The 6,000-nt window shown below is 36.6% G+C and overlaps 1 pseudogene; it reads left to right on the top strand.

Annotated features, from left to right (window-relative positions):
- The first annotated feature begins 1,994 nt into the window (after positions 1-1,994).
- LOC133174903 (uncharacterized) lies at positions 1,995-4,416 on the top strand (annotated as a pseudogene).
- Positions 4,417-6,000: the final 1,584 nt, after the last annotated feature.

Genomic DNA, 6,000 nt, shown 5'->3' with positions numbered 1-6,000 from the left:
TAACTCCAAAATCAAAGTCAAGAAATCTCCAAGTATATATAACGAGAAGAAAGAATAGACTGATTTATCAAATATCTCAAGAATTACGGTATCTTGACATATCATAGTGATGTACACCAATTCTGGACACTATTTTCTGAGCAAAACTTTTTCTCCCTACACTATTGCGAGTAATACGAAATAAATATAGCATCAATGTTTAGTTATTTATCGGCCATAAACTTTGTCTATCCTTCTGTCTCTCTCTCTGTCAATCACTAACTCTCTCTCTCTCTCTCTCTCTCTCTCTTCAGGACATTAGTAAATATTCTTCAACGCGTCGATAAAATTTGCGCATGTTCACAGTAAATATTGTCGTCGACGAAAAATTGTACCAATGCGTAACTGTACATTATGTCGTCCATTATGCAGAGGAAAAAAGGCTCGTCTTGGTATATATTGTTGCCGCAGACAGTATGTACCGAAGGACGACGAAATTTGCTGTGAGGGTAGGTACATATTGTCGCCGATGACAATATATACAGAACGACAATATGTAGCCACTTGCCCCCCTCCCCCTTCCAGGAAAAAATAATCAAGAAAAGGCAAAATAGGATGACTTCATTAAAAAATCTCTTTAAGAACCACTGGGTCAGAAAAGCTGAAACTAAGTGGAAGCTTCCTGAAGTAGTGTTGACTCTAAATTGTTTAAATCATGGTCGTCAGAGTTAGGGTGGAGCCAAAATAAGGAATCAAAATTTTACACTGAAATATATAGGAACAATCTTCAAAAATTTTCTTCTCAAGAACCCTTAGGCGAGAAAAAAAATCAAATTTATGCCTCCTTAAGTAGTACAGATTTTAGGTTATTCAGTTCACGATCCCTTGGGAAGAGGCAGGGGTCATAGAATCAAAGGTTTACATTGAAATATATAGGAAAAATTTTTAATAACCTTCTTCTCAAGTACTGCTGAACCAGAAAAGCTAAAACTTAAGTTAAAGCTTTTTTAGGTAGTGTTGATTGTTAATTGTTCAGATCATGGTCCCAACGGGTAGGGTGGAGCCATGATAGGGATTACATTGGGAAAATATCTTTAATACTCCTCTACTAAAGAACAGCAAAGCTGTAATGTGGAAGCATCCTCTGGTAGTGTACATTCATTTTTGTTCAAATCATGGCACCTGTATATAGGATGAGGCCACAAAAGTCGATCAAAATTTAACATACGAATATATGTACATTGGGTAAAAATCTAATGCAGAACAGTAGGACATATTTGACTTAGGTAAGCATTATGGCCCATAGGCTTCTTGTTTTTCCTAGTGGTTCTTGAAATAATTTTTTTAATGACCCCACATATTTTTACCTTCTCTTGATTATTTACTACTCTGAAGGACAATGATATTAGTCGAAGAAATCCAATCAAAAGGCAGTCATTTATTGACAGTGGGATCAGTTTACCAAGTGCGTAATTGTCAAGGAAGTGGAACTCTTGAATAGCTTTGAATGAATACACAGTGATATGGCGCTGTTGTTTTTATCACGAGACCCTGTTATTTGTAGTCAGTCAAGGTGAACTAAAGGGACTGTTGCCAAGTTGAGACAAATGTCTTAGTTACAATGACACATAAAGGTTGCATTGTGGTTTTCTTCTTACTAATTAAAGCACTTGAAAATTTTCAGATCTCAAGTACACGTCAAAATGGACACCATTAGAAGCTCAGAAATGTAAGTTTTATTGACATGAATATATTACACTTAAAATCCTACTTGTTTTGAAAAAAAAAAAAAAACTATTGACTATTTGACTATTTTGACACTGTATACATATTATACAAACTAACCTTATTATTTTATTTCTTCAAATCATATACCTTTAAAAATTAATGATAAGTTTAGAGGAAATAATACATGTAAGCAATCTTTAAATAAAGAGTGGATTTATAGAAAATATTTTGGTACAATATAAATAAAAGTATCAATTGTGATAAATGATCAACAAAAGTGACAATCTATGAGATATATTGAATTTGCCTTTATCACCACTAGTGAGACAGCCATACAACACATATCAAAGTCAGTGTTCATGGGACTGTGTAGTACATTGGGGACCTCACAACAGGTGGCCATGAGGAGAGATTTGGTGGACATCAGTGAAATGATTCATAGTCAAGCAACAAAAAGTAATACGAGAAAGATGGAAAATGGAAGTCGTAGAGAAGGATTCAGACTTGAAGGATCAGATGTAGACGTTATGTTCTGGCAGAATAATCACCGTGTGATCTGGGAATTATCTCAGTCTCAGTATTACAATACACACAGACAAACACTGATCCTCTGTGACTGTTCCGATAGTCCACCAGGATACACTTTGTTATTTTTACTGACACCAAACGTGGACATTCCGAGAGCTTGTGTTATAATGAATTATGTATCTAGCTCTAGGTACAGAGAGATTATGCGCACAGAAGTAGTTCCAGATTCCACTCTAAATGGACCCTGCGCCAGCGGAACTCTTGGACCAATAAATTATGACCATGCCCACTCTTTTGTTTGTGACTTTTGGCCTATATCTGCCTCTTCGTGGATAAACAGATGTCACTCATGGCCCCACCCTCATGTTGTTGATGACATAGTAGAGAATGGATGTCACTTTGTAGCGATTGGACATAAGCTAGGAAATTATGAAGACCTTGAATGGAGAATTTCTTTCTCTCAAGCAGAGCAAAAACTTGTGTTTGCAATAAACCACAGTCAGTTCTTAACTTATGGTTTGCTTAAATTGTTTTTAACGGAAATAATTAACAATGAACTAGATGATGATGAGAAACTACTGAATTCCTATCACATGAAGACAGCAGTTTTCTGGGTAATTCAACAAAATACAATGCCTCACTGATGTCAACAAAATCTCCTGGAGGGTTTCTGGGTCTGTTTTAATCTCATCCTAATTGGTGTATGAGGGGGTCTGTCCAAATTTTTTCATTCCAGAAAACAACATGTTTCTGAGTAAAATTCATGGCGAAGCACAACATCAACTATTTATTAGACTGTATGGGTTATTCGAGAAGGGTATAGCATTCCTGCTACACATTCCCTCTATTAGGTCTCATAATATAAATATATTTCATAACCCCAGACTCTCCATCTGTACAGATGAACACACTCTGATTTCTGAGGCTGAGTTTGACGTACTCCTATTTCATGAAATAAACGTCTGTGATTCACTATCCTCATTAAACCTTCAAAACTGTATGAGCAATTTGAACACCATAAAACAGATGATAGATTTACCCTTGCTGACACAGTATCAAGCCATTATGCTACAGAAGCTTACAGCTTCTGTCCTTCAGAAAACAGCTTTTATAGTACACTGGGAAACTTACACACATAAAAAAAAAACTGGGGTATAGAGCTGACAAAATCTCCAGTCACATGCTGAAATTAGCAGCCAAGTTTGGTTGTATTACTGACATGCTGTACATAGCCATGTATTATTACTAGACACTTAGATACATGGAAGCTTTATCTATTATAGGGATGAACAAGGTTCAAGTTAGCAAAGCCATATGTGACATATAACGGTAATGAAGATAGAAGGATGTATACTGAGGCTGTAGGGGGACAGTCTTGGTCTACAAAGACTGTAGCACGGAATATCATACTTGACAATGAAATCCATAACCTCAGTGAATTGATACCAGAATAAGAGTCCGCTCTAGATAACAAGGGGCCTGAATTATATGTCCCTCCCTTTATACTGTTATACATGCTAGAGATCTTGTGCTACAGACATGTAGACACAATGAGAGCTCAAACAGCTCTAGGTGAACTACAGACCCTAGTTCATGATGATCAGGGAAAGCTTGTATCTTTACTGTACAGAGATATATCCTGGCAGATTCTGGGGATCTGTCAACATGTGATGGGGAACCCCCATGCTGCCCTATACTCATACAAACAATCTCTCAGTCAAGAACCAATCAACAAAATACAAACAGCTGCAAGACTGAGAATACAAGGAATTCATTATGTCATGACACCTGATTCCGTCATTGATTTGCGCTGTTCACATGCACAATATGTACCTGTATATATATTGCTTGACAGAACAGGTGAGCACTATTGTTGTTTGTTATCTTCACTACTCAATAGAAATTATAGTCTAGAGAACAATATACCAAGATGTCTTATATACTCCATCCTATATACTTTTATACATACTAGAGATCCTGTGCTACAGACATGTAGACACAATGAGAGTACAAACAGTTCCGGATGATCTACAGACTCTAGTTACCTATGGTCTGGGGCAGCTTATACCTTTACCTTCCAGAGACATCCTGGCAGATTCTGGGGATGTGTCAACAGGTGACAGGGAACCTCCAGGCTGCTCTAAACTCATACCACCAATCATTCAGACAAGAACCATTTAACAAAATACAAACTGCTACATAAATGAAAATACAGACCCTGAAATTGTTTTCTTTAAGGCACCATGATTCCGTCATTCTTTGGCAACATGCACTATATACATATATATATTAATTGACTGAACATCTGGAACATGATTGTTGTTCGTTATTTTCCCTACTCAATAGACATTATATATGTGTGCCTTTCTACTTGCTTCGTTTTGTTTGGACTGAAAAAAAATGAATTTCAGTATAAAAATTAGAGTGCAAAAAGGACAAATAATCAGATGTTTGTTATCATCTTATAATTAATAAAAAATAAGATTGATGCGTTATTTTATTGAATATTTTTGTAAAAACAGTATAAATGTAAGAGTAGCAAAACACCACACCTGTGGTGGGATAGATCGAAGGATTGATCATGGCAATGTACACCCAGCGGATGTGTTCGATCAGCAGGAATGCTTAATTCTCCGTGTCACCTAATCCCACCTCTATGTATTTAGAAGTCGCGTGTTTGCTCTGTTCCCGATTTGTTTTGTTTCAATGGACTTCTTGGCTTGAATAGTGTTCGTCATCTCCATATTCCATTGATAGATAGTGAATGCTATTAAATTTGGGTGTTAATGATTTAAACGCTGAAAGCATCCTGTCTATCCATGAGATCATTATACTTTTTTACTAAACCCCCTATGGTTATATAAAATTCATTCTATGAACTAAAACAGCAACGGTAACAGCAATTGTTTAATAAGTATACTGCAGTACATATCACAAAAGTAGACAAGTATCTAAATGTTTATAATAAGCCCCCATCCTTACTCCTTACAAAAAATATTAACTGCTTTAGACGTACTGTTCTACAGCATATTCTAGCAGTAGTGTAAATCATATGATAACCATTCTCATGATAAATTTAAAACAAGGCTTTTTGATATCATTGACAACTGCTTCTTCAATAAAAATGGGAGTTGAAAATTTTCCTATCTTGTGATTGGTCAATAACAAAATTTCTTTGTTAAAAATCACTATCTATTCTACTCGATCACAAGTATTAGTATTCTAAGTTGATATTAAAGGGATGCTGGAGTTCCCTATTGAAAACGTTTATGCAGTCTTCGGAGACAGGTCTTTCAACACACGGTTGGAATTCCGATGGGCACTAATTCACCCCTACTTCAGGCACGTAGCATCAAGGGGGGGGGGACAAGGTGGCCTGCCCCCCTTTTTTCCAAACATAACTTTTTACTATTGAAAATGTTCATGAAAATGTGGTTGCCCCCTCCCCTCCACTTTTTGTTACAGTATAGTCAAATATGGGTAGTGTAGTAGTGTATGTATAAAGTTTGGTACTGAAAGAAGTTGGAACCTACACCCCCCCCAACCCCCAACCCCCAACCACCCCACACCAGCCTCGAAATAGGATTTTCGAGTTTGGACGATTTCCCTTTTTTTTTGCTTGTCAAGTTTTTTTAGGTAAGTTGAATTTTTTTCTGACCCCCCCCCCCCTCCCCACTTTCAAAAACGATGCTACGTCCATGAACTTAATGTTATTGTTATTCAAATTCAAGGCACGTGGTGTAGGTTGATCCATTCAAAGGTTAT

The sequence above is a fragment of the Saccostrea echinata genome, unplaced genomic scaffold (assembly GCF_033153115.1).
Source record: "Saccostrea echinata isolate AGI-Se365-2 ecotype Australia unplaced genomic scaffold, CSIRO_AGI_Sech_v1 ptg000060l, whole genome shotgun sequence".
Classification (NCBI taxonomy): domain Eukaryota; kingdom Metazoa; phylum Mollusca; class Bivalvia; order Ostreida; family Ostreidae; genus Saccostrea; species Saccostrea echinata.
Note: the sequence above shows the minus strand (reverse complement) of the source record. Positions and strands in the feature narration are given on the sequence as shown.